At 49.8% G+C, this 26,524-nt stretch overlaps 1 protein-coding gene across 1 annotated transcript in view; it reads left to right on the plus strand.

Annotated features, from left to right (window-relative positions):
- The window catches only part of LOC8042767 (ABC transporter G family member 21), a 254,406-nt gene that overhangs the window by 86,654 nt on the left and 141,228 nt on the right, over nucleotides 1-26,524 (plus strand). The gene's annotated exons all lie outside the window — the stretch shown is intronic.

The raw sequence follows: 26,524 nt of genomic DNA on the forward strand, positions 1-26,524 counted from the left end.
ATTTTTATTAATTTTTTTATTCGTGGCTATTCGGGACTTTCATGGCCTAAAGGGGGCATATAATACTTCCCATTAAAATGGTCGTTATTTGAATGATCGTTGTAGAACAGCAGCACGAGGTTGGGTCTGCGACGGGTGAGTAATTCTTCTTCGGCGAAATACCATCGATATAAGAGGAGCCTTAACTGGTAGTTCCACGTCAGGAAGGTGTAAACGAGACCACTCATTCTGACACCTATTATCCAGGAGCTAGGGAGCCCGATTATCACATAGTGGTACCACCACTGCCGAAAGTTACGAATAGTAACACGATGGATCTTGCAAATCTGCATTGCGCTGGTCGTTGTGGTGTTATTGATACGCGCTGTAGCCCCCCCCCCCCCCCCCCCCCCCCCCCTTTCACCCCTTTTTTTTTTCGTGGACCGTTCGTTGCATTTACAAGTATTTAACTGGCGTCTCGCAACGAGGCACGCTTGATATTCCGCTGTCACGAAGGTGTGCTAAGCAGGCACGTAGCCAAGGGGGGAGGAGGGGGGGCGGGCCGCCCCCCCCCCTCCCCCCCGAAATTTTTTATTTTGCTGGGGCATCCTCTCGCCCCTCCCCCTCATACAGCATTTTGTCATGGGCGCCCCCCCACCCCACCCCACCCCACCCCCGAAACAAAATCCTGGCTACGTGCCTGGTGCTAAGTAGAAACTTCGCTCTGGGTCGGCAGAACGAAATGATCCGAGACAAACGCTGCGACAAGCCGAGCTAATAGTCCAGCGGATACACAAAGAGGTTTCCTCTACTGTACGGAACGTTCAAAAGTAGGTTGGGTATATAAAAGAATAAATAAATTCTATATGATTAACGCGAAATCTGTTTTTCCACCTATACGTAATGCTTCTCTTTTCGTGCGGGCACTGATTTCAAGGATTATCCTAGCCGTCACTTTCTTAATTAACTAAACTTGACAATTAAACTTTTAAATTCCTACAATTGTAGTAAGTGTGTTCTTTGCCGTACGTATCTCGATATGTTGAAGTTTCGATGACGGCAAGGCAGCTAGTGGTCTGTACAAGGTTCTGACCCTAGTAAAGTCCTTTATCGAATTCACAATGTTCTTGGCCTTGCGCGCCAACAGTCTGCCAACTCGGATTGATTGGACACGAATCCTAAATCAACGCGGATGCAGCGCTTGTCCGTTGTATCCAATAAACTGTTTGAGTAAAAATCACGGAACTATGTGGCGCTCTCGTGCCCGAGTCCCATTAGACCGACAAACAGAAACAAACGACTGGGATAAGTCTCAAACCAGAGTCTTTCGTGATTTGACAGGCTTTGTAGAATAATGGAGGCTATGCCCAGACACGAGCACCATGCACGTGAGGGTATCTTTGGCAGGCTTGCAAGCACTCGCGCTTACTCTACGAGCACCGAATGACTAAACGCCTGTCAAAGGTACCATCGCGAGGATGCTGCGTGTGTTTGAGGCTTGTCGCTGTCGTTTGTTTCGGTTTGTCGCTCTACTAGGACTCGGGCATCACAGGGGTAGAACGTTTTAGTGTCTACCGTATTCGAGTGTTACGTACCAAAACAATAAAGAAAAAACACAAGGCGGGAGCTTTCTGACTCATAACGGTCATCAGGGAACCATCTGCCGCGCTCCTGAAGTGGCCTTTCGTGGACGTGGTCACGTCCCAGCGGCGACCTGCTCGTGCTCGGCGGTCATCAAGTGCCACGTGACGCTCGGGTGGCCCACAAACAGTCGGCCGGCGAAACAATGAACGGCAACCACAACAGGACCGCAGCGCTGGAGGCGCCCGGGGGCCGACTTGAGCGGTGGCCGACCGGGCAAATGACCCGGTCACGCGGTACTGGAGGCCTGCGGGCCGTTTGCCGCAGTCGTCGTTATCATCTGGCACGGATTAGCGAGGGAAGAAAAAAGCGCTTAGGGGGAGGGGAGCGAGGGACAGTATTGTTATTATCCAGCGCGCCGCGTGAAATTGAGCCCGCGCGGCGGAAGTGTGCTACCCAAATGCTCGGCCAGGGTCAAACCCATCGACGCGGCGTATGAACGGCTTCTGCGCCTCGCAGGACTGGGCTGCCGGCGAGATCCAAGAGCACAAGAACGGCATCGGCGCACGTACGTCGCGTCGACTTTGCCATGCCAAACCGCACGCCTTCCTAAGTACGTTCTCTCTGACGTACGCATTAATTTTCGCGATTCTTCTGCCGCTGTCGGCACCTGTGTTAGCTATGCAAAGAAAAGGTCTCGATTGTACGAGACTGTGTTGTTGAAAGGAACTAGGGAGTGACTTTTCATTAAAGGATCTCTCCGGCCTAAAAACGGCGATCGATGATCTTCACGCCTCGCGCAAGTTTACGCATGTGCCTTCAATTACGCCGCTACATTGTCGAACCGTAAATAACTAAGATTTCATCGGGAAATCAATTGGAGAAGCTCAGATTCAGGATTTGCCGATGAAACGGCGTTAGCGCAGAATAAACGCCGGAGTCACTGTCGCGGCCGAGGTTTAATTTTGTTCTGCGAGAAATGTAAATGCTCGGGATTGCGGGGAGCGGCGGAACCAAAATGTGCGGGCCCTTCCCCCTGGGCTCGCGGTTCAGCGGGCCCTTTCTTCGGGCGGTACTCACGAGGCGCACACGCGACGTGTCTCCGTCGCGTGCTACGCCGGAGCGTCGCCATCGCCTGCCGCCGTCGGACGAGGAAGCCGGTCAGACGCGCTGTTTGTGTGTCAGCGCTGGCGGAAGCGGCGAGGGGGGTTCGTCCCGGGTTCAACGCCCTGCCGGCTGGCTGGCCGCTATCGGTGGCGGCGCGCGACAGCTGTCAGCCGCCTCCACGGGATGGCGCCACCACTGGCCTCATCAACTACGCGTTGCTTGCTCGCGCGCATTCGTAGACTTTTTGCTAAATTTCCCAAGCACCAGTGGGCATGCTATGGAGCAACTGTATATGGCAGCGTAGCTGCCCAAAGGAGCGACACGACGCAAAAATATCTAGATGCACGACGTCAGAAGCGCCGGTAGTGAGGCTCCATTTTGGCCTGGGAGGTTGCCACGGTAACCGTGCTGCTAGCGACGCCGGGCGGCAACTTTTCTAGTCAAGTGTCGTTGATGTCTCCAGCCGTTCATTGAAAAGGGGTAAAAGACGTTTTGTCTTTTACCACTTTTCCCTATACCCCCAGAGGTCTTCCTGGTGGTTATTTCGCCCGGCCGCGTGATAGTTGCAGTATTTGGTTGCAGGCAACGTTACTTAGACTCTCAGTTGTGGAACTCCCTCCGTCAATCACTCCAGTCCGCCTACTGTCGTTTAAAGCGCCATCTAGATTTTTGTTTACGAACTGTGTGTTCCATAGAGTACGGTGGAATGCCATCTGGACACTCCGCTTCGAAACGTACGTATCTCATATAGGATACACTGGAGTTAGCGAAACAACCGTCCGGCGCGTCGAACGACTGGAGGCGAGTCGCAGTGAGTGAAAGGGGGGGCGGTACTGGCTCGTGCAAGCAGCGTCTATGAGCAGTTCCGTAACTGAGGTAATCTAATAACGTTGGTTGCAGGGGTGTAGAGGGAAAGTAATTGTGCATTCAAATGGGTAAGAAAAAGAACAAAGACTGATATTATTTTTTTTTATTGTAGCATTTAAAAAATAATATATCTCTTAATTTTTCCTGAAGGCACTATAAAGCCGGGGTCCCACAGTCTTATACATCATACAAAAGGCAGTCCGCATAGAGATTCGAAGGCGAGTCACCGCGATATCCGTGCTTCGAATGCCGCATGGCAGTGAGTTCAAGGAGGAAACTTGGCAAGCGGCATTCGAACCACAGATATTGCGGTAACTCCTGTTTGCAGACTCTTTTTTGTGTGTTGTATGCAAGCAGTGTGACGCCGGCTTAAGGGTGATCCTGACCGAGGTACCACCCGAACTAAGACCCAACCCGTATAAGGCTACCGTATTCGAACATGTTTGGCAGAATGACCAAACATGCAGCCAGTTCTTGCTTTCTATACTTGGTTTTATATGGTATGCGTATAGGGTCATTCCACGCCAAACGTCCCAGGCGTGACGCTCGACCATCGCCGATTCTTTTGAAAAAAAAATCGCAGGGGTTCTGTACTTTTGGCAATGTTTTTACTTGTGCCTAGTTTCGCGCCTTTTCGGGAAATTCAAGCAGCGCTAGCGCGGCCAAAATATTTTTGTGTACGGAAAATATTTAGGCAAGTGACTATTCAACACATACAGAACCCCTGTGATTTTTTTCAAAAGAATCGGCGATGGTCGAGCGTCACGCCTGGGACGTTTGGCATGGAATGACCCTATAGGCAGTATTCACGGGCGGCCATAGGTGTGTGCGCGACTGCTGAGCGCGTGCTGATGGCTAGCTTCCAGGGTTCTTTTGCAACGTGCATTCCACACCGTCAAAATGGGCGGTCTTAGCAGCCTATTAATGGGGGCTCGTTTTGAGCATGCGCTCTAGACAGCACCCACAAATATGGCGCCCAGTGAATACTCCTTATAGGAAGTATTCACGGGCGGCCATAGGTATGTGCGCGACTGCTGAGCGCGGGCTGATGGCTAGCTTCCAGGGTTCTTTTGCAACGTGCATTCCACACCGTCAAAATGGGCGGTCTTAGCAGCCTATTAATGGGGGCTCGTTTTGAGCATGCGCTCTAGACAGCACCCACAAATATGGCGCCCAGTGAATACTCCTTATAGGAAGTATTCACGGGCGGCCATAGGTGTGTGCGCGACTCCTGAGCGCGTGCTGATGGCGAGCTTCCACAGTTCTTTTGTAACGTGCATTCCGCACCCTCAAGATTGCCGGTCTTAGCAACTTATTATTGTGGGCTCGTTCTGAGCATGCGCTCTAGACAGCACCCACAAATATGGCGCCCAGTGAAGACTCCTTATATGCATAATGCAGTGAACGCTGATGCCGTGGCTCGCGAGCGCCTGCGGTTTGACCCAGTGTTTCCTTTACGTGCGCTCTCAATCAGACGGTCTAGATTGCGCGCTATTTGCTACTCTAACGGTGCACGTTAAATCCCTTTTCCCCTATTTCACATTTTGGCCGCCAGAGTGCCGGGCCTTCCGCCTACACCTCTGCGTGCCTCCTTTCCGTCTCCGTGAGCGTTCGTGGTGCGTGCGCAACTGGTTTTTCGGAACCATCTCTGCGAAGCGGGTGAACCACACTTATGAACCCGTAAATGATGCATTGGCGGAGACATCTCGGTGTTTTTCAGCGTCATATAGCGCCAGTACTGGACTTGTAAGCGCACGCTTCAGGCTGTCAACGCTTCTCTGCATCAGTGTCACCTGGCGGACTAGTTGGTTCAAGGAGTCATGAAACGATTTTCCTACTCCTTCCTCCTTAGCTTTAATCCTCAACTCGAATGCGAATTGTGAAATCACGTCGTCGTGACATTCCTTCGGCACCGGTGCGATGACTCCTAGCTTCCACCGTGCTTTTTATGCACACCATAGAACTTGTCATTCCCCAGTGGCGATAAGTTCCGTCTGGGCACTCATTGACCACGAACGCAAATCTGAATATTCGTCGACGGATTCATTGTTGACGAGCGCATACGTCCGAGTGACGCAGTTCTCGTGTCCAATGCGTGAGCTGGGCTCTGCTGACGTCAGTTTGGCGCCGGTGACGCGCTTTTGGAACCGCGAATGTATCATAGCGAAAAGGCGGAGAGCTTTCGAAGGCAAGAAGGTACAAAATAGTCCGCTATATTTTCAAATGTTCGTACCGAAAAGCTGGCCTTTGACTTCCTAGCCTCTTTCTTTTGGCCACCTAAACGATATGAGATTAGTAAAGTCCCAATTTAAAATCATTCATCCCAACCCAAAATTCGTTTCATGGGCCCTTTAAACATATTCAAGGATGCGATAGCGCGACATGGAAAGGAAACGTGATGTGGAAGGCAGGTCAAAGTGCTATACTAACAACTGAGGTTTGATGCTTTAGAGAGAAAAAGACGAAGATAAAGTAAGGAATACCAGCTCTGAAATCGAAAACAAAAGAAAGTAAATAAATAAAATAAATGCATAGTATTGACATCAAAATTAAAAACATACCCCTCCCCCCAATAGGACCAGCAAAATTAAAACCATAAATAAAACTAGCTAAAAATTAAAGTCTTTTTTATATCAGCTAAATATTTAAGCCACAGCCAGGCGCAAGATGGCTTGCACCTCGCTGTGCATGTAAGGGATTTAATAGAACATGCTCTAACACTCAAGTGGACACTAAGGGAATACCTCCCTGTGCATGTAATGGATTGCAAATGTACACCTATGCTTAGCGACAACAGAATCCCAAGACGTTTTAATGAAAAAAAAAAAAAAAAATTAAAAAAAAAAAACTTGAGAACTGTGCGGAGGCGGGAGTCATCTTGTCCAGAGGTGATGTTTTCATCAGGGCACTGTCCTTGGCGATATCACAGAAAGAACTTTATTACTTTAATTTTTTAGCTAATTTTATTTATGGTTTCACTATGTGTTTTTTAGGGGGAAGGGTATATTTTTAAATTTGGTATTAATATGCATTTTTTTCTTTCTTAATTTTTAATTATTTTTCACTTATAGTACTATTTACTTCATCTTTCTATTTCTCTGTCTAAAGCATTGCGTTTGTTGTTAGTAGCGCTCTCTCCTATCTCCCTCTTCACGTTTTCTCCCCGTGTCAAGGTACCCAATACCTTAAAGGGGCCCTGCAATCATATTTAAGCGTCTACCTTTTTTGCGGTTTCCACGTCTCTCGGGGTTCGGGCAAGCCCGCGGGCACGGAGAAACTAATTAAATATCAGAGCGTCATATTTTAACCGGACGACGCGGAAACCTCCTCTACCTACGGGGGCGACCCGCGGTGCCGAAAGCGCGTGAAATGTGACGTCTTTGGTCCTGGGCTTAGTACTGGTCAGTGCACCTCAAAGCTTCTTTTTAGTCGAAATACAAAATATAAGTGCCGCGAGCCGTTTCAATTTTGTATAAAAGTAGTTTTTCTTCAGCATTTGAGATCAAAAAAGAAGCAAATGCAGTTTATAAAGTACGCAAACAATAAAATGACCTTTCGACATACACGCCTCCAAGCGGTGGAAAAGACGGCGCATACTAGAAAGGTGTAGTGGCCGGGATCACGCACTGACCAGCGGCGAGCGTAGAAAGGTCCCGGATGTACGCGGAGGCGCTGCAGTCGAGGATCCAACCGGTTCCGAGCGTTCCGAAGGCCTTCGGCGAGCAGCTATGGCAGCGCGAAGTGACTCCCATTCTGCACTGATATTTACCCAGTGTTTGCTGTCGTTTGTGGCCAATAATGTGTCATGCCGAATTAGTGTTTAATCACGCAGCAAATGAAATGCGAGACGCCCTGGCCGCCCGCTTCATACAGCCTATCCAGAACATGCCTTAGTGGCGCCTTCTCGAGCCGTCGACACGGAGTGCGGCAGCCGTGAGCGCTTGCTGAGCTCACAACCCCTCTAGTTCACGGCCACTCAAGCAACCAATGACGTCATGTAGGAGGCTAGTTTTAGTGCGCAGCTCTTACCCCACATTCACACTGGAAGCGGATCCGCGTTCGCGAAGCGGTTGCGAAAGCGGTTGTATAAAGTTCCAGTGCAATTGCACGCGCATTTGATGTCATCGTGTGCGCGTGCAATTGTACTGAATCCTTATACAACCGCGTTCGCAACCGCTTTGCGAACGCGGATCCGCTTCCAGTGTGAATGAGCCCTTAGTCGCCCAATTGCGGCTTGAGCGGCGTCGCCGTCGCCGTTGCCTTTGCCGTCGGCGTACTCTCGGCGACCTCGGGGGGGGGGGGGGGGGGGGGGGGTCACCTCACTCTCCGCAGGTCACGTGACACCCCCCCCCCCCCCCCGAGGAGCTCGGGAAAACCTCGGGTTTCTTCGGGAGGACCTCGGGTTCCTTCGGGAGGACCTCAGGAGGACTTCGGGTTCCTTCGGGAGAACCTCGGGGGAGAGGTCACGTGACCGCCCAGGTCACTTGACTCCCCTCAGGTCACGTGACCCCCCCCCCCCCCCCCTCAGTACCCTCTCCTACTCCCCCTCAAGAGCTGCGCTCCAATTCGGCGTTACAGTGAGTTGTAAACGGCTTTCATTTTTTGCTTGTTTTTGTAATTTTTATTTTCCTATAACTTTTAAAATAAAGCGATATTCGAGAGAAGAAAAGTTTCATTAAGTTACTACGTTCAGTGCGCTCAGGTTCGGTGCAAATTAAAAACCAGTAAAAACGTCCTTGCAGGGCCCCTCTAACCAAACGCTTCTCCGGTGTCCTAGCACACTCATACCCATAGACTCTTCGAGTTCAACATATAATTAAGCGGCGATCTGTGAGAATGTCGGCATGCGTTTCGTCTACAACTGTGCGTGCGCTGACTTTTTTCTTTTCTAAGTCTTGGATTTTTAAGATGTTGAAACCTCACCAGCTCGCCTGCTTGTTCTCTTAATTTTTATCAACAAGTAGCTCGCCATGTGCAGAGATCTTCACTCTGGGAATGCTTGAAGGAAGCTTCAGATCGACGACGGCTTTGACGTTGTCTAGACGTATTTCAGAGCATTCATCGATATGACTCAAGAAATTGTCTCTTTGAATGTTGATTTTATTTATATATTCGTTATTTGAGAGTACAGCCAACTCAACTGATGTAAGAGTTATTACAAAATTTAGGAAAAGAAAAAAGATCACAGAATTGCGGTGACACAGCGAGCAAACTAGCTAAAGTGCATCTCCTTGGGCTCTAGAAAATGATCAGAGGTTGCCAGGGTGAAGATATTCGTTAAATTTATATCTAAAGCTGTCGTTTTGAAACCTGCATTGTCTTTACGCTTGGCAATGGCTTAATTTTGAGCACCCGGACGATGGAGGTTATAAATCATTCAAACGATCGGTATGAATGGAGCCTCGGACGCAGTATATGCGTCCGCGGTCCTGTAAAAATCTAACAATTTTAGCTATTACTTCTAGCGATTAGCTCTTTTAGCCAACTCAGTAGATTATGTTCTAGTCTTACAAGTTCTAAAAATAAACCGAACAGTCATTTTTTTAATACCTTATAGCTTATCAATTACATTCTTTGTGAACTAGCGCCACACTGAGTTCGCGTAATCTATAACATATCACAAAACGATTGTAGGCGATGCGCTTAGTATTAGAACCTGTGAATTTGAATTTTCTTCAGAGTTCAAACAATGTGCTTCTGAGTCCTGGCTCTCACAGTTGTCTGAATTCAAAATAATTCCTTTCGCTCGAAGACACTTTGTAGTTCGCCGTTGCTGGCATTATTAGGAATATCGTCGATTGTGCATACTGCATGCAACATCTTCGAGACCGTCCAGGAATTGCACCTCCTTCTTAAAGAAGAAAAAAGCAATTGGAGCGGGTTATATTTCAAAAGGGTCGCTAGAACTTTAATCTTCCGAAGAGTGCGATACAAGTGGCTAGAGCTTGAGGCTCTTCCGCGAGATGGAACTGCCGAAAAGCCGGAATTGGTGTCGATCTTCGAAAAATGCCGTATTGCAGCAGGCTGTCGGAGAACGTGCTCTCCTGTTGGTAGACAATGGCGGCGAACTTGTTTAGTTCGTTCAACTCTACAGATATTGGGACTTTTCCGTCGAGCTTCCTCACGATCACCATCCCTGAGCTATAATCAGTCGGCCCTTCCATGGGCTTGATAATTCCCATCTTGGTCATCTCTTTTAATATCTGGGACAATTTGAAAATTAATGACCATCTGTGATGGCCCAGGTGGCCACTCTGTGGGGTGTCTTCAGTGCCAAGGGTTCCGCATCAGGCCTCAGTTTGATCGCATACGAGATTTTGACGTGATCCTATACAAGAAATAACTTCAAATATTCTCTTTTTTAGTCCACGTGCTTCTCCGTAAGGTACTTGATGAAGACGCTAAGCGATGTCTAGTTATTCCCTCGCTACTGCCGAAAGAAGAGGCTCTCTTAGTTCTACCAACTTTAACATTACTCTCGAAGGTCTTGCTTTTGTAGTAACGGATCTTGTTTATGGCACCGAGGACGGTCAAGACCTTCTGACTTGGACCCTTCGGTACCTTACTGGGGCTGTGAAGTGGAACATCATTAAAAAGGTATTTGTATATCCTATCAGGAATGACATAGACGTCGGCACCCATGTCCAGTTTGCGTTCGCGCGAGATGGTTTCCCTCCAAAGCCCAAGGGAGGTCGTGGTCTGCTTGGGCACCCCTTCAGCCGGCGTTTCAGCCCTCAACGATTCGATGCTTATTCTAGGGGTGCGGAACATCACGTCAACGGTTCTTGAAATCACTAGACATTTGCATCTCTGGGAGTTCGTAGTCTGGGCAACGGACACCCACGCTTCCCCAACAAATTTTGCCGTGGGCGTATTTCTCGCAGTCTTTATCTCCAGCCTTCGAAACCCAGCTATGTGTGGCTAACCGAGAAAGTCTGATGCTGTTCGTCACTCGTCCGTAGCCAGTCCAGCTCCGGCCAAGGGTGGCTGAGCAAGTTGGCTGCCTCGACGACGCTGGAAAGATCGTGCTCCTAACCGGGGCGTCCCAGGGGTGGGGCTGACGTAACGTAGTCTGACCTAGCTGCGCGCTTTCCGACAGACACGGCACCTCGGAGTCTATCGACACCGCACCGCGCGAGTACGGGATGGACGTGCTCTAGATCTAGAGCAATGCGGTTTCTTCCCCTAAAAGTCGGCGGAACGGCGTTCTGCGGAACGCTCAGGATGTAAACCTTCGCATAGATCGACAACATGAGGTACTGCATCGCTCACCTACAAGACAGGATCTCCCGGACCCGGGATAAATAAATGGCTGGGCTGCGACACCCAGGACGTATCAGGTGGACCCATAACTATCTCAGTCCGTTTCGCAAATGCTCACTGGGCACCCTGACTTTCTCGTTCATCATTTCAGACGCGAAGTAGCGGACACAGAAAACTTCCTGCAACGTATTTACGTCAACTATAGAACCACAAAATTATGAGATCGGCGATTCCATTGAGAGATGTGGAACGCGCCATAATGAGTTGCCCGTGGTATGATCGATGGGCAAGAAGGATCGAAATCAGATTGGATGTATGATGTGGCAGCCCTTCTTTCCAGCGCTCTCGCCGGGCGAAAAATTCCCTAAGCGCTGTGGACGCATGCGCGGCTTTCTGGTATCTCGGAGAAGAGGGCTACTGCGCATACTCAGAACGCTCGCCGGTAGACGTCAGCATACAACGGAAGATTGTTTTAATGAGTTATACGAGATATGGAAGACCGTGGCGCAACCACAAGAAACGCCACCGTGCGTTCCACCAATGACACTGAAGAGGATTTGGAATTTACATCTAAGGATTAAACTGGGTGTCAGCCGTAGACCAGGCTGGGCGTCAGCCATAGGCCAGGACCAAGATTTATCCCGAACTGACGTTTCTGGCGCGGCTCCAATCATTGGAACACCCGTACGATTATTACCGGAACGGTAATAATTGTGCCGGGAGCGACGCGAGCGACGTCCCTTGAATTCGGGAGAAACCGACTTCGCGTGACGTATGAGCTTGACGTCACGTAGGGATCATCAGGAACTAAGCAATGAACCCTTACTGCGTTTTTTTGTTTGTTTTTGTATTGGTTGCGATTTGTTTTAAAATTTCGTGTTTTCAGGTTGAGTAACAATTGAACTATGTGTGGCTTAATTAAGCCAGACATGTTTACTAAAATGGAAGTCGGGGAGCGTAACAAAAATCGGTTAATTTCAGTTTTGAGTCAACACGCTTCGCGTTCTCTCAAACACTATACATCCGGGAGCCTCAATGGATAAACAAGAAGGAGCATTTGGTTTCGGTTTGAGGTCACTTCTTAAGCTTATTTCACGTACGGGCGTCTCGTCTTACGTTGCAGCTGGCACGGCACTCGCATTTCGGTTGGAGACAGTAAGACGTTCCTTGCTGTGCACGGTAGTAAACTGTGATGAACTTCCCAGATGAACTGCGTTCTTTTCCTCTTGTTCTTCCTCCTCATTGTAAGAATGCACAATACAAGCGCCAAGGTGCTGTTCTGAACGGGCTTGCAGTGTATGAACTCGCCTGCACGACAGCTCTGATCAAAGTGCAGAGAGCCTCCGTTCGTGCCATTATGTAGATTGATCTAACGCGGTGTGTCGAAACCACGGTGGAAGAAACATTTAGGGGATGACTCTGTCCGACGCGGCGACCACATTATGTTCGATGCCCCGAGCGCGCTTTACTCGTACGGTGGTAGATGGCACCTAAGTATCAGGTCCCTCCCAAACCGACCGCTCCGGTTCCCTCGCTCACCGCTTCTTGTTGTACCCACGGTGGAAGAAACACATTTAGGTGATGACTTTCTGTCCGACGCGGCGGCCACGTAATGTTCGGCGCACCGAGCGCGCTTCACTCGCACGGGGATAGATGGCGCCCAAGTATGGGATCCCTCCCAAACCGACCGCTCCGGTTGTTTCTCCCAGCGGTGGTCCCGCATTACCTCGCTCACCGCTTCTTGTTGTACCTGACCGCCGCCACGCAACTACCAAGTCACCAGAGTTCGTAAATCTGTGTTCTCGTCCTTCTTCTTCCCCTTCTTCATCGGGTTCAGGCTCACCGTCATGCACGATGGTGGCACATGTGATCGACACAGCACCAAAGCAAAACACGAGGCCAGCCACTGGCCGCACACCACCACCACCACACTACCACACCGCGAAAAAGGCGAGCACGCTACGCCGCCGCCACCGTGGCCGCCGAGGAGGGACCGCATACCGCAGCGCCCACCGCGGCGGCGCGAAATTAACTACTCCTGGTTCGAGGCTAGCTCCGAAGCTCCGAACACTATCTGGTCGCTCGCTCCCCGCGGGAAGAGCGGCCAACCAGAGTCATCACCTAAATGTGTTTCTTCCACCGTGGTCAAAACGTACCAGGAAGACATTCTCTGGATTAAAGGCGTGCTTTTTTTTTTTTTCTTCTTCTTCTAGACGTAGGAGTGTTACGTGTGTAAGTTCCAGCGTATGCATAAGTATAACCCGCCAGTTCTGGGTGTGTAGCTTTCCACCCACACACTCTATGTGCCGATGAAGTAACGGTCTATCTACTATAGGGAAACTAACGGGCTTATTTTGATGGGAGGTAAAGAGCGACGCCAGTGACTACTATCGGGGAGCGTAAGAGTAAGGAGTTTTAGCTAATTGTTTTGGAAGGCCCCATTGAAAGCGTGCTTCGAAATGACAGCGTGAGGTCCCGTTATCAATATCCTTCCCCAGAAAAAAAAAAATTCCACTTGTATCTTGATATTTTTGAGGAAACCTTCATATGCAGAACGTCGTTTTATAAGGAACGCAGCGACGCTGCGTTCCTCCTAGAGGACCAGGTGGTGCCTCGAAAAGACATGGCGCCTCCGTGTCTTTTCAAAGCGTCGCCTGGTCCTTCATTCCTACCACTTGTTTTGTCTTGTTTCCAAAAGCTTCTTAACGTATGGCCAAGAGAATTCCAAGCGTCGCCTCTTCTGTTTTCTTTATGTTGTTCTGTTGTTATTTCCGAAAGCTTTCGGAAGCTGGCCAACTCCAGTACCTTCCACTGTGGCACGGCACGCGGGCTTAGGGACGTTCGCGAAATCTGAGTTGCCTTCCGTGAGAATGCAGTTTGTTCTTGAGCATGATCGGCTAGAACCCTCCAGTGATGACCGTGTCCTCGGCGGAGCGCGCCGCAGACTCGTCGTGGGGGGAGGCGTGCGGGCGGGCGTCGGGCGGGCCCGCTGGCGGCGGGGCCCGACCTCTTTCGACGCCCGGCGCTTCTGTGAACAGCCTTGCCGGCGCGCTCCAGATACGCCGCAGACGGCCGACCTCCCTCTGCCGACGAAAACACCGGCGACCGGCAACATCAACAACAACAGGGCGCCAAAAAGGAAGCGAAGTGCGTTCCGGGGAAACGCTTAGCGGGCTTCCGGAACACGCGGCGACTGACCCTGAAAGAAAACCGTTACCGAAGTGGAGCAGCACGCCGGCGTCCCCGATGGGCGACCCCGAACGGGCACGTCGCCGCTGCGGCCGTCTGGCCGGGCCTCGGCGGAGGCACTCGGCGGAGACACGCAGAGCCCGGCTCGGGGCTCGTACCCCGTAGAGGAGACGAGGCTTTGCGCAGACGACGTCATGGGATCCCCGACAGCCCCAAAGCGGCGGACACGCCGAAGCTCAACAAGAGTGCCCCGCGAAATGGCATGACGCGTGTGTCTTTTTCGTCGCCGTCGGTTGGCGTCGCTCTCGTGCACGTGATCAGAAAAACAGTGCGAGTTTTTCTGACCACGTGCACGAGCACAATTGCGATTTGACCAGAATGGCTGCTTCACGCAGCGTCGTTTTCTAGCTTCCTTACATTACGTAAAAGCCTCCGAAACAATCGTGTCTCGGATGACGCGTGTCAGGCTATCTCCTCGAACTGGTAGCCACTTTTAATATAAAGCGTTAAGTGTCCCGGTGACCTGTACGTAAGGTTTCGTAACGTAACGTAACGTAAGAAAACGGGACTGCGTGAACTGGAGTCGCTGGATCCTGAGAAAATAACACCATTGCCTTTCAGCCTGCTAGCTGGACATAAACACATACAAACATACTGACGACGAAACCTCGCAAAGGTTGATCGGTGTCAATTGCCGTGGCAATCGTCATTTCGGTCCACCAAATCATCGAAGCTTCGACTTCAGGGTCGTTCTGAACCAGTAGCACCGAGATCGCTATGGAGCATCCTTGTACTGAAAGCGTGCCTCGCCAATATAAGCGTCTTTTGGCACTGCGCGTGTAATCCACTAATCAATTATGCTTATCTACACAGACCTCTTACATTGGGATTGTTTGTTGTTTGTTTGCTTATTTATTATGTGGTTTCGGGAAGAGGGAAACCAGGAGATGCGTGGGCCTCAATTAATGGGCAAGTTGCTACCTGGTTGTTTGGGAAAATGACGGAAAGAGCGAAGATATAAATGTTCTTGCGTATTTCAGGAAAATTATGATGCCGCCGGGCTCCGACGCCGCATGTGTGGGGGTGTGAAGATGTGCGCTTATTTTGCCGGTGTGTGGATAACAGAATCTCGGTATTCGAGACATGTCTTCATTAAGTAACCTGTCTCCGGGAATTTCGATTGGCTCACCAAGAATGGAGGGGTGAAGGAGAAACTGTTCGTTCCATGAACCAAAATGGTGGCAATACAGGGAGCTTGGTGCTACTTCAGGATCCGGTGACATTAATGTGAACCATCCGTCGGGCTGCAAACCATACCGAGAGGGAACCTCTCTTTGGCTTGAGACTCGGAACATTTAAAACAGAGACCTTGACATTATTCAAAAGGATTATGTCAAAAAGCAGTGAGTTGTGCAAAGTGTTTTGATTGGCACTTGCACTTCAAAGAATGGAAGAGCAATGCTGGAAGACGAAGAAAGGTATAGGCGACCTTTTGCGACCTCTCTCTGTCTTCCAGTGATGTTTTGTCATTCTACGAGCGTCTTAAAACACCTTCCACAACTCGCTGCTTTTTGACTTAAGCCAGCTGAATCATATCAAATGTCTCTGCTCTAGGTTTGCCGAGTTTGACGCCTAATGTATGTTCTCTCTCGCTCTGGTTTGCAGTCTCTGGTAAAATGGCCATTGTACTCGTGCACGTGGCCACAAAAAGCTGTGTAACCCAGCTACAAATGTCCACGGAACGTCGCCCTTGGACATGATGACGCAGGAAGGTCCCTGCTTTCGACTGACATGTGCGCATCACCGTGCTGCCCTCTCCTTTTGCGCTACAAAATCAGTCTCGGAACTTCCTATTGTACCTTGTAAGCCGCAACGACGGCAACACTCTGCCATGTTTTTTTGTTTTTTGTTTTTGTTTATCTGCGCTGGAAGATGCCCTTACCAGGCGTTTCTGTGCTGAATGGTTTGGGAATCACTACGGCACGACATTCACCAGGATCAGTAGTTGATGAAATGTACATCAGAAGTATTTTTGCTTTTTTTTTAAATGCGAGAGCATTACCTGTCCCATGGAGCGAACTGGCGTTATCAGCCTTTGAAGCCGCGCCAAACGGCACGTAAACTCCCCTGTTCCAATTGAGCGAAGCTTCCTGTCTGTAGCAGCGATTTGATGAATAGGGTCCCATTCAGAGAGAGAGAAGCGTTGTGATAGAGGTTGGGGGGAAGGAGAGAGCAAAGGTCTCATTGACTGGCGCGCGTCATAGTTTCAAGGAACGAGGCTCCCATTGGCTGCCGCGCCGCGTAGTTCCAAGGAATGCCACCCCAGAGAGAAGCCTTCCTAATGGCGGCGCAGCGGCCGGCCGCCGGTGAGGGGGAGCGGCTGGCCGCAGAGCCGGTACAGCCCGCCCGGGCAGACTCCGAAGAGGCTGCACGGCCGAGCTCAGCGCTCGCGGTCGCTTCACGAGAGCGCGCGCTCGGCCGTCGGCCGCTACCTCGGCAGGAGTGAAACGTGGCCTTCCACGCCAGTACGCCGCAGATGAACTAAGGGAGCGGAAGAACGACATTCATGCTTTCGTTTTCACAACTAATAGGAAGTGCTTAGGTGTCCTCGGAATTTTATTTTGCTATCGTGTCGAGTAGACGTACTAGGAGGGAGATGATCTCGGCTATTTTCAACAACGCACCACGGAGGGGATCGGCGTTCTCAAATGGGAAATCTCATGGGAAAAAAAAGAAGAAAAAAAGGTTAAAGGGGTGCTGAACCGAAATCTAGATTCCTCAAAACACGCGGCAAAAGCGTGCAACGGGATGCTACAAACACCAAAACATCACTCATACAGCGATATCTCGGACGGATGACCGTATTTTTCAAGTCGCATTTGGCAGGAATGTTGACGTCATGTTTCTCCGAGAGGGAGAGGGAACGGCCTCGCGTCTTCTCCGCCTCGCGGCCTTGAGGGAGCGAAGCGAAGAGAGGAGGAAACTAGGTATCTTGACGTCACGCGCCTCGTCGGCCTGGTTCAATCTCGAATTCTTTTTCCAAAAATACGGCCGCCCATTTGAGATATTGCCTTACTAGTAGTGTTGTAGGGATTGTAGCGTCCCGCCTACATCTCCAGCATTGTTTTATTGAAATCCAAATTTCGGTTCGCCCTGCCTTTAACGCCGATTGTAGCCCCGAACGTTTTGTATAGCGCGGTGCTCAGGTAAGCTTACGCTGGGGGGGATCGGTGGCCGAGTGGTCTAGCGCACACCAGCTCGGAGCACGTGGAGCGAAAGCTCGCGCTGCAGAACCCAGGGATCCTGGGTTCGAGCCCCACCCCTGCCCGTTTCGATCTGGATGAGCATCGTACCGGCGTGCGGTCGTGTATCACTACTGCGTGATGCACGTTAAAGACCCCAGGCTAGCGGCTGTACCGCACTGGCTAAATTTCTCATCTACAGCTGGGAGACTCGTCGCCCTTGTGAGGCAGACCAAGTAGGCTGTATAAACACACACACAACTTTAAAAAAAAAAAAAAAAAGCTTACGCTGATTATAAAGGTGGGCTGCTACACATGTCTATGCCAGTCCAGCCGTGGTCTACGGTCTCGGCGAGCCAAGAAGTGCGCGTTCTACAGACAAACACAGCAATGAACGCTCCCTCACGAGCTTTTATGAAAAGATATAAAATCACTGTCAGAAAAAAAAAAAAAAAAGGCTGGGAGTGTTTATTGAGTGCCCGGCCTGCACCATGCGCTTCATGCCTTCCGCCGTGCTTTGCATGCGCGTGCGCGCTTAGTGTACACGAGACGCCCAAGCGTTGTCGAAAGTATACGGAGCGCAAGTTCGTCTGCTTCTTGCGCAGGAGTCTCGGTGACGTCAGAACGATCGCCGAGCTCTGATTGGCTCCGATTGAAGGATAGTGGGTGGACCTCAAAGCAAGCTGCCTTGAGGTACCCACTATCCTTGTAATCGGAGCCAATCACAGCTCGGCGTCCTTCTGACGTCACCGCAACCGCTGCAAAAGAAGCAGACGAAACTTGGGCTCCGCCTATAGGAAGCTCGCGCTGGAAATTTTCGTGTCGTTTTCACCTTGTTTGTGGCTCTAGTGATGGCGCCTTGTGGAAAACAAAGTCGACTACAGTAAGAAAGCGTGAAATGGCTTCCTTATTGTAATCGCCTTGTCCTTCGGCGTCAAAAAAAAAAAGTGTTAAAAAAAGAGTTTCGAAAACGGTAACTGCCGGTGAGTAGACCAGCTGCCAAGATCATTTCTCCTCGCTCCAGCTCCGTCGCCCGCAGCGTCAGGAATACTTGTGCATCGTCCTCAATGAAATAATGTTATGCTTTCGGACTAACTCGGTGTCGCGAAAAACGGCTGCGATTTTTGTTGTTGTTCAGCGTACAGCAGATGCCAGTTCTATCGTGCGGTCCTATTGCCTGGCATATAGTATACGCCACGCATACCACTAAGCAGCAGTTATCGCTGGTATGGCTGTGACGTGTAGGCGTGGCTATCTGAAGAGAGGCCTAACGCGTGCACAGTCACGCAACAATTTTCGCGGCCCCTTCACTGTTGAATATTGAATTCATATATCTACTCTGGGTGGTAGGGAAGAGCGAACTCGATGAGATCAACCGCTTTTAGAGTTCACTGTCTACTTCTCGAAAAAAAGAAGAGGAAAGACTAGAGATACCGAATTGGGGAAAAGCGAAAAGATTACAGACATTATAAAGTAAGCCATAGGCAACTACACACTTGACGCCAAAGTTTAGAGTATTAGTATTGGTAAGATAATAAAAAGTGATTTCGTGGCCGTATGTCGAATCTTCATATACGTTGGCCATGCACCAAGAAGGTACGTAGCGCGGTTTATTTTCTTCAGAATTTAGGAAATAAATAATTAAATAGAGGAGTCGATAAAAAGTAACAACAAATTCAAATAAAGTGGCAGCGTTACGTCACATGGCGATACATTACCGATATAATTATGCTAGTCTCTGCGGTCGAATCGATGTAGCTGGGCACGTGGTTCCCGTCGGTGGAAGTTCCGGAAATTAAAGAACCTGAATGCGAATTGGCGCGTCTGCTGGGCACGCCGACCTGCAATAGCCGAGGGAAGAAAGGTACGATGGTCGCAGGATAAAAGGGTGCAGATTTTGAAGAAAAGACAAAGACGAGAAATTTTGCGACGCATCGAAAGGTAAGGTAAGATTACGCGTCATGAAACGGACACAGGCAACACACACAAAAACACACACACACACACATACGCACACACACAAACACACCAACAAACACACAAGCACAAACAAACAAAGAAGGGAACTAAGAAGACGTGACGGTCTTGGATTACTCGAAGGTTAGAAATGAACGGGTTTCCTTAAAGATTGACGAATGCATACTCGAGTTTAGATCGTAATCATGGTTTCCGAGATTTTTGGCGTGCAAAGCTCTCCTTCGACCATTCCAAGAAACCAATTGTCAAAAAGAAAAAAAAAAAAGCTAAAATTAAAAAAAAATGTTTTTGCTTTCATTGAGGTTGTTTTTGCTACTGAGTGGCGCTAAGTACAAGGTCGGAAATCACCATCACCGACCTTGGTTGGCTAGCTGCCAGCCTAAAAAGGCGCTTGTTCGCCCGATATATTCTCGTTGCTTCTCACAACAACACACATTATTGAGAAAAAAAGAGAGGTCAGTCAGTAACGAGTCTCAATAAAGTTTCTGGCCAAAAATAGTTTTTGTCGTGAGCGCGAGCAGGCTAAACGCCATGCTCATTATTTCCTCGCATATCGCTTTACTGACTAGGAAATAAGAACTGTTGGATTTCTTTGGTCTCGTTCAGGGATGAGAAAAAAAAAAACTCAATAATGTATCGGAATACAAATACAAAATACTTCGCCAAAACTTTATTTACTTACACATTCAATTACACTGTCCAAAGCAGTATTTAAATACGAGATACAACTACAACGTGAATATTTGATAATCTTCAAACACTTTTACGAACTCATTTTGTTCCTTATAGTCGGACACCTTAAATTTAAATTTAACCCCGTGTAAACAAAAAAGAAAAACAAGTAGAAAAAAAAAGAACGGTGCCGAAATAAAAAAAAAAAGTGGAGTTTATATATGCATATACCAAGAATCAAATGTTTCAAAGAGTGTTGAAGCTATAAAAATAAGATTTGTTTTGTCATAAAATAGGCAGGTGCAACACCAGAAAAAACAATGTATTCAGTACAATTTTAATCTGAACGGTTCAACTGAAGTGCTCAATCAAACCTTTTCAAACAACATGCCATTAATGGGACGTCTAACAAAATAAACCAGTCAATCCAAAAGTAGATAATTGTACCCACCCCGTCCATTTCTTGTTCTAGTCTTCGTTTATTTTTTTCTGTGTTTATTATGAGTAAAGAGCGGCAAGTTTAATGCTCTTTGCATATGACTCCCATCGTGAAGAGTCCATAATATCGCATGTGATTGCGCAGAAGAGTGCCCGAAATTGTGTTTGGGCAGTATTTCCAATATTTAGTTTTTAAGTATTTAAATACAGTTGCCAGATACATTCTTCAATACGTGATAGACCATATGTGAAATCTTTCGAAAGTCTGGCAACATTCTCTGTGCGCTGTCGTCTTTGCGCATGTACGTGCTCGTCGCCCGGCCGGTCGCTGGTTTCTCGCCGCGACCAACATGGCGGACGTACACTTATCTCGAAATTTGGCTTTGAGTGCCGTCAAAGTCATGGACGGGGCCGCATGATTTTTCGAAAGCTTTTTCTCTGCGCGAGTGCTTGCGCGAGCGAAGGTTTCTTCAGAACTAACTACACGTTTTCGCGCCCTGGCCTTTGCCAGCGCCAAAGCCAACTGGTGAGACGGACCATGTTCTTCGTCGCCCCACTAGATGGCGTTGTGCATTTCGCATGTCGTCTATTAAATACAAAATACTAAGAGCATTTTACATATCTATTTTAAATACCTGAATTTGAAATACTGCCAATCCCTGTCTCGTCATTCGCTTGGGACTTTTCCCAAGCGAATGACGTCGTTTCTTTCGTGATGTCTTTGCTTGTTCAATTTTATCCATCGTTTTCTTCAGTCGTATATCCATCGTTTTCTTCAGTCGTGGCAGCCCTGACGATAGCAGTCGTAGCCATGACTTTGCTATCGTCAGGGCTGCCACGGCTTCGGCCCTATTAGCGGCGAGATGTTTTGGTGTCGCCCTCCTACGGTTCCCTCTCGTGGCGTCATTACCTTGCGAACAAAAAGTTCGATGGTGTTTGTAGTGAGCATGGTGGAAGCTTGAAATTATTCCGCTCAAAAACCAACACTGCCAACACCGTCCAAATTGAAGTTCTTACATTACTCTTATTTCTGTCAATAAGAAATCCTTTGCTGACGTCATAGTCAGCATTCGGCCAATCGTGGCAGGCCGACCACAGCGACGCTTTCGATCGCGAACGTCTCCAAAAGCCGCGGCAGAATTTTGTAGGGCATTCTCTCTCGTGCATGGCTAGTTCACATCTCTGTCGATTGCGTTCGCAGCAACCGATGCGACAGCAACGACAAAGTCAGCAGGGCAAATGCTCGCTTTTCAGAACGTGGCAATTGCGACACAAAATGTAGCTTCGCGAAGTTACCATGAGTCACGGTTGTTCCCGTGTTCTGGTCGTTTTGGTTATTGTGAACGCTATATACCGGTGAAAATCTGCCTTTAGTCAACATCAGGGCCGGCTTGCTACAAACCGCGTCTTAGCAAAGCCTCTATGCCATCCGCTCACATTCAAAGTTTAAGATATCTATAATATTCGCAACTTTCAGAGGTGGTGGCACCGTGGTATACGTGAGAATCGCGCTCCCTAGCTCCTGGATGATCGGTTTCCGACTGAAGGAGCAATTACACCTCCCTGACGTGGTAGATTAAGGTACAGAACGCTACACTGTTAGCGCGAACAAGCGATCGCCGGTTTTTTCTGTTTTTCTCTTTGAAACCAAGGGATGTCATCCAAGTTAGTAGTCCTACGAAAAGAGCTCATTTAGTTCTTTAATGTAAGCGATAACATTTCGTGCTCGCTGATACTATTTAGAAGTAAAATGCGAAAATGCGCCGATGTCGTGTTCACGCTAACAGTGTCGCGATGTGTACGTCTCTTATCGCGCGTATTTAAAAAAATTAGAATTACCTTCGCGTTACAGACCCAACACCGTACTGCTGTTCTACAACGATCATACAGGTGACAGCCATTTTGATAGGAATTAGGGCACCCCGTGTAGGCAGTGAAAGTTTCGAATTAATATGAATTAATTTTTACTGACTCGGGAGAGCCGCGGCGCCGCAAAAAGGCAAACAGCCCGTCTAGATGATTGGGATTATGGGACGATACAATATACAAAATGATGACGATGCATGCTCTTCTGATCGTCGCGAAAGTTGCTGCCCAAGTTTCGTAAGTTCGGGACGGTTGAGGCGTCAGCCAGCGAACAGAGTTGACCTTGCTTGCTGTTCGATGAAGGTTTCAGATGGTGGTCTGGTCGGTCTGGTGGTGCGGCCCCTCAATTAGGTGAAGGTAGCGGGCTACAGGAGGTGTCCCAGTCGAGGTAGACGGCTGCCAACCTCAAGGCATTCATGCCCAGGGCTTAAAACGCCGCTCCACGGTCACCCAGTATAGACCATTTTACTGTTTACAAACATGAACTGCTGCTTGCATCCCAAGCGACTTCCGGTCGATCCGTCTTTGCAAGCCTGTGGAGCTTGCTTATGTCACCGGTGCTAGAAAGCACACACGCTACACGGACAACAAAGTTGGAGATTTAACCGAGGCTTTCGGCTCTACGATTTAATGTCTTAGAGGAGACGGGTTGGGTTACAAGAATACTCGAAAAATATTTACCAGATCTCGCGCTTCTTGGTTCCCTTGGCGTTCACCTGGAGAATTGATGGTTAAATGTTCATTTGTGTTTCAAGCAGCTGTGTTAAGATTTGTTCATTCCTTTAACAAACGGGAAGTTCGCTGGGACGTCAAAGACTGGAGCACCGCCTGGTGGCGTTTGCAAAGGGTCTATAGCTTCCGGTCATCGTCGTCATCGTCGTCCATGATGCCGGTATCAGCATCATGAACGGCTTTGTATCAGCACTGTCTTGCGGAGCTCTGGAGAAGCTGTAGTATACGCTCCTTCTGCTGGGAAAACGAGCGTTTGGAAGGGCCGGAGGTGTGCTTTGCGTGCCGAGAACTTCGGAGTCATGGCCGCGTATACGGTCGTTTCGTAGAGCAGACGCTTCACGTCAGTGGTGGCTATTTTTGCCTTAAGTGACCGTGTCTACGATTAGCGTAGCGTGACTTGCTATATAATTAAAGCGGACTTTCCGAGGGACTATCGCGGGTATCAGGCAACATTACACCTGTTCGGTGCGAGGTTAAGGATGTATCCATCCGTCATAAATTTTTTCATTAAACATTTTGCTTAGGAACATTCCATGAACTATCAGCAGATGATCGGAGATATCAAATCTGCCAGCTCGTAGATTGCATATAGTTTAGTTTTAAGATTGTTTCGATGGCACTGTAAATGCTGTGCTTTTGGTTGCTATTTTTAAGTAGTAGCATGTAAACAAGTTTCAATAACCTTTCCTTTGCACGTCGTACCACTAAGATCCTGAGCAACTACGGCATCACCTCACTCGAACTCATGTGACGTGCATTACACCGTTCCACAAACCTGCTCTCCCACTCCAAGTAACCCGGAGTGGCGCGCTGCGAACACGAACGGATAAAACTCGTCAGCGCATTCGACTCCGCGACCGATGGAGACAAAGGACGTTCCTTATCGGGGAATCGAGGGCCAACTGGAAACTGCAGAAACAAAAAGCCCATTGCTCGCGTTTCCACGCGAGACACTTTGAGCGGCCGTTGCATGCTAGGCAAGGTCGACGTCCCCGTTCGTCTGCCATCTAGCCACATCATCTCTGGAGAAGCGCTCGGATGGAATCAGCAGCACGTCTTCTACCCTCGCCGGCAGGCGGGCGAGCGGGCCGGGGTCACGGCGCTTCTGCCGGCTCTGCCAGAAGAAGCGGCCCGCTCATTGTGTCATTGGAGCAGCGCCGGTAGCGGCCCACATCCTCCCCGGGCCGAGTCAACGACCGCTTCTTCGATCCGTCGGTGCAGCGCGCGGCACGCGTCCGCCTAATGGAGTCGGCCGTACCGCTACGCGCCCAGCCAAGGTCAGGGGAACCTCCCCTGCGCTGCGCTGGGACCTGCAGGGCGGCGACGCGCGCTCCGTCGCTCCGGACGATGATGGCTTCTCTGGGGCGACCGAGTGCCTCCCAGGAAGGGCCCTCTGCCGCCACTCTCAAGGGCCTTCTGCGAACCGTTCACTAACGGTGCCCGCGACTTCGCGACTCCGCTGCTCGAGCTCTTGTCTCTGCTGCTACAAAACCTAAGGCACGGCCATACGATGGTTGCCTTCCGCGGTGGGAAGCTTAATTCCTAGGCGGTGCGGATGTCCTATGAACGTCCACTGGATGTTCGTGGAACACCAAAGCATTAGATCATCCTGAGGATATCACCAGAACCGTGTTTGTTGTGAGGGTCCCTCTTGAACATGCGTATCCGTCGAGGTTGCACAAAGATCTTACGAGGGGAGGGACATGTCAGCGCGCAGGTTCCGTGAAGAAGCGGACTGATCTACTCGACGCTTTATCGCAGATGTGTCTCGATTGTTCTGGTGGTGGTTCGGCATTCACCTAGTGTGACGTTGTCGACCATCGTTGCAAAAAGGGACACCGTCAGCAGCGTCTGGCCAGTATTAGCTGGGGCCTAACTTAACCTCCGCAGAGATACCGTCTGCCATCAGTTCTTTGTAAGCCGACAAGGACTATGCTCCGTGGCCTTGAAACAGTATATTTATATGAATGTGCACTGCTGTTCAGAGGTAACTTCGCTGCCAAGCACATGGCACGCAACCGGGTATCGGTAATGGCCCGAATTACATCGCGCATATATCGGTCGTCCATCGTGCCTGTCTCACGCCTTTCGTGTGCCTGCATGCTTCTGTCCTCCGTGACTTGTGTAGGTTCTGCTGGTTCCTCGTCGATAGCTATCGCCCAGTCATTGGGATTTGACTTTTCCAAACATTTCCAAACGCGCCCAAAGCGTCATGTTCAGCTCTGGTTTGTGCCTTTCTGGTATCTGTAAGAAAAGAATAGCGCGCGAAGAAATGAAAACGACGGCCGTAGCACGGTCGTGCAATGCGGGTGGAATGGTACCGTCACGTACCTGAGGACGGAGGTGTGACGTGGTAAATCCTCATAGTCATCGTGGCTGGCGTCGTGGATGCCACTGACCACCGCCACGAGTGCTCGGTGATCCGTGATGTGGGTACGCGCGGTGCAGTTTCTAAAACCATCCAACATTATGCGTAGCAACTGGATACTGCCAAAGTGAGATTTTGTATAGGGCGAGTAATGTTTGAAAACAAGTGTTTGAAGCAGACGGCAGGAAGACCCTCCCTTTGTCGCGTTACGGAGGGATGTCGGGGCTCCCCTTTCTTCTCGATCCGCTCTGCACGGCCGACGGGAAAACCCGATTACCCTTTCCACGCGCCGAGAGGGGAGAGAATAAGAACTTTTTTTCTATAGCGGCGACGACGGCCTACGAGCTCAAAATCTCTGCAAACTGTCGCCCATAAAGGAATAAGAAAACAAAAAAAAAAAAAAAAACGAATATCTAGGATTGTGTTGCCCAGTACGGTGCCGCTTTCCTACCTGAAGCTTGCGCTGTGACTTCGAGACGTGCTCTCCAGCGCTTAAGGACCTGTATACCGTGGCCGCGGTAACCAGTTGTGACGCTCTATTAAATTTCCTCATGTCGTGACCCAATAAATCTAAAGCAGATGTTATTATGTGCACGAATGCAAGCGTACCGAAAGGTACGGTGGCGACGTCGTTCAGTAATAATCGATGACGTGGTGTAATCGGGCGAGAGGGGTCAAGGTCATTCCGTCGATGTCTGGGCTACGTCGAATTTGTGTGCGCTTTGCGAGCACTGTTCATGCGGGCCGCGGTGCTTACGACGTAACCCGTGACGTCACCGGTGCTCGGGAACGATGCCCCGCAGCGAAAACGCTTCGCCTGATCGATGGTTGGTCGATCCCGACATGCGCATCGGTTTCGACAGAGCCACGATGCTTGTCTCGTGCCTTCAACGGCACGGGCTCACTTTTTGAAGTGACGGTTCGTCCGGCTGCTTCGAGGGCCTTTGCGGCCGGACCTTCATGCCCACGAGTGGAGCGGCGGGGCTAATCTAAACGCGCCTGTGGCTGGACGGCGGGGGCAGAACCCCGAGACGCCGTGGTCGCCCCGGGGACTGCACTGCTCGTCGGACGCGCGGCGCGGAAGCAGAGCTCCCCGAGGAGCCTCGACGACGTGCCTCCCCGGGGAGTCCTCCGGCGCTCCTTCGCACGCCCTCGGCGCGCGAGTGAGCGGGCCCTGGAAATGGGTTGCTGTATCAGTCGTTGACCTCGGTCGGCCCTGGCCTGACCGCCACCCGCCCCGCGC

Source organism: Ixodes scapularis, unplaced genomic scaffold (genome assembly GCF_016920785.2).
Source record: "Ixodes scapularis isolate PalLabHiFi unplaced genomic scaffold, ASM1692078v2 PGA_scaffold1__304_contigs__length_218370807, whole genome shotgun sequence".
Classification (NCBI taxonomy): Eukaryota; Metazoa; Arthropoda; class Arachnida; order Ixodida; family Ixodidae; genus Ixodes; species Ixodes scapularis.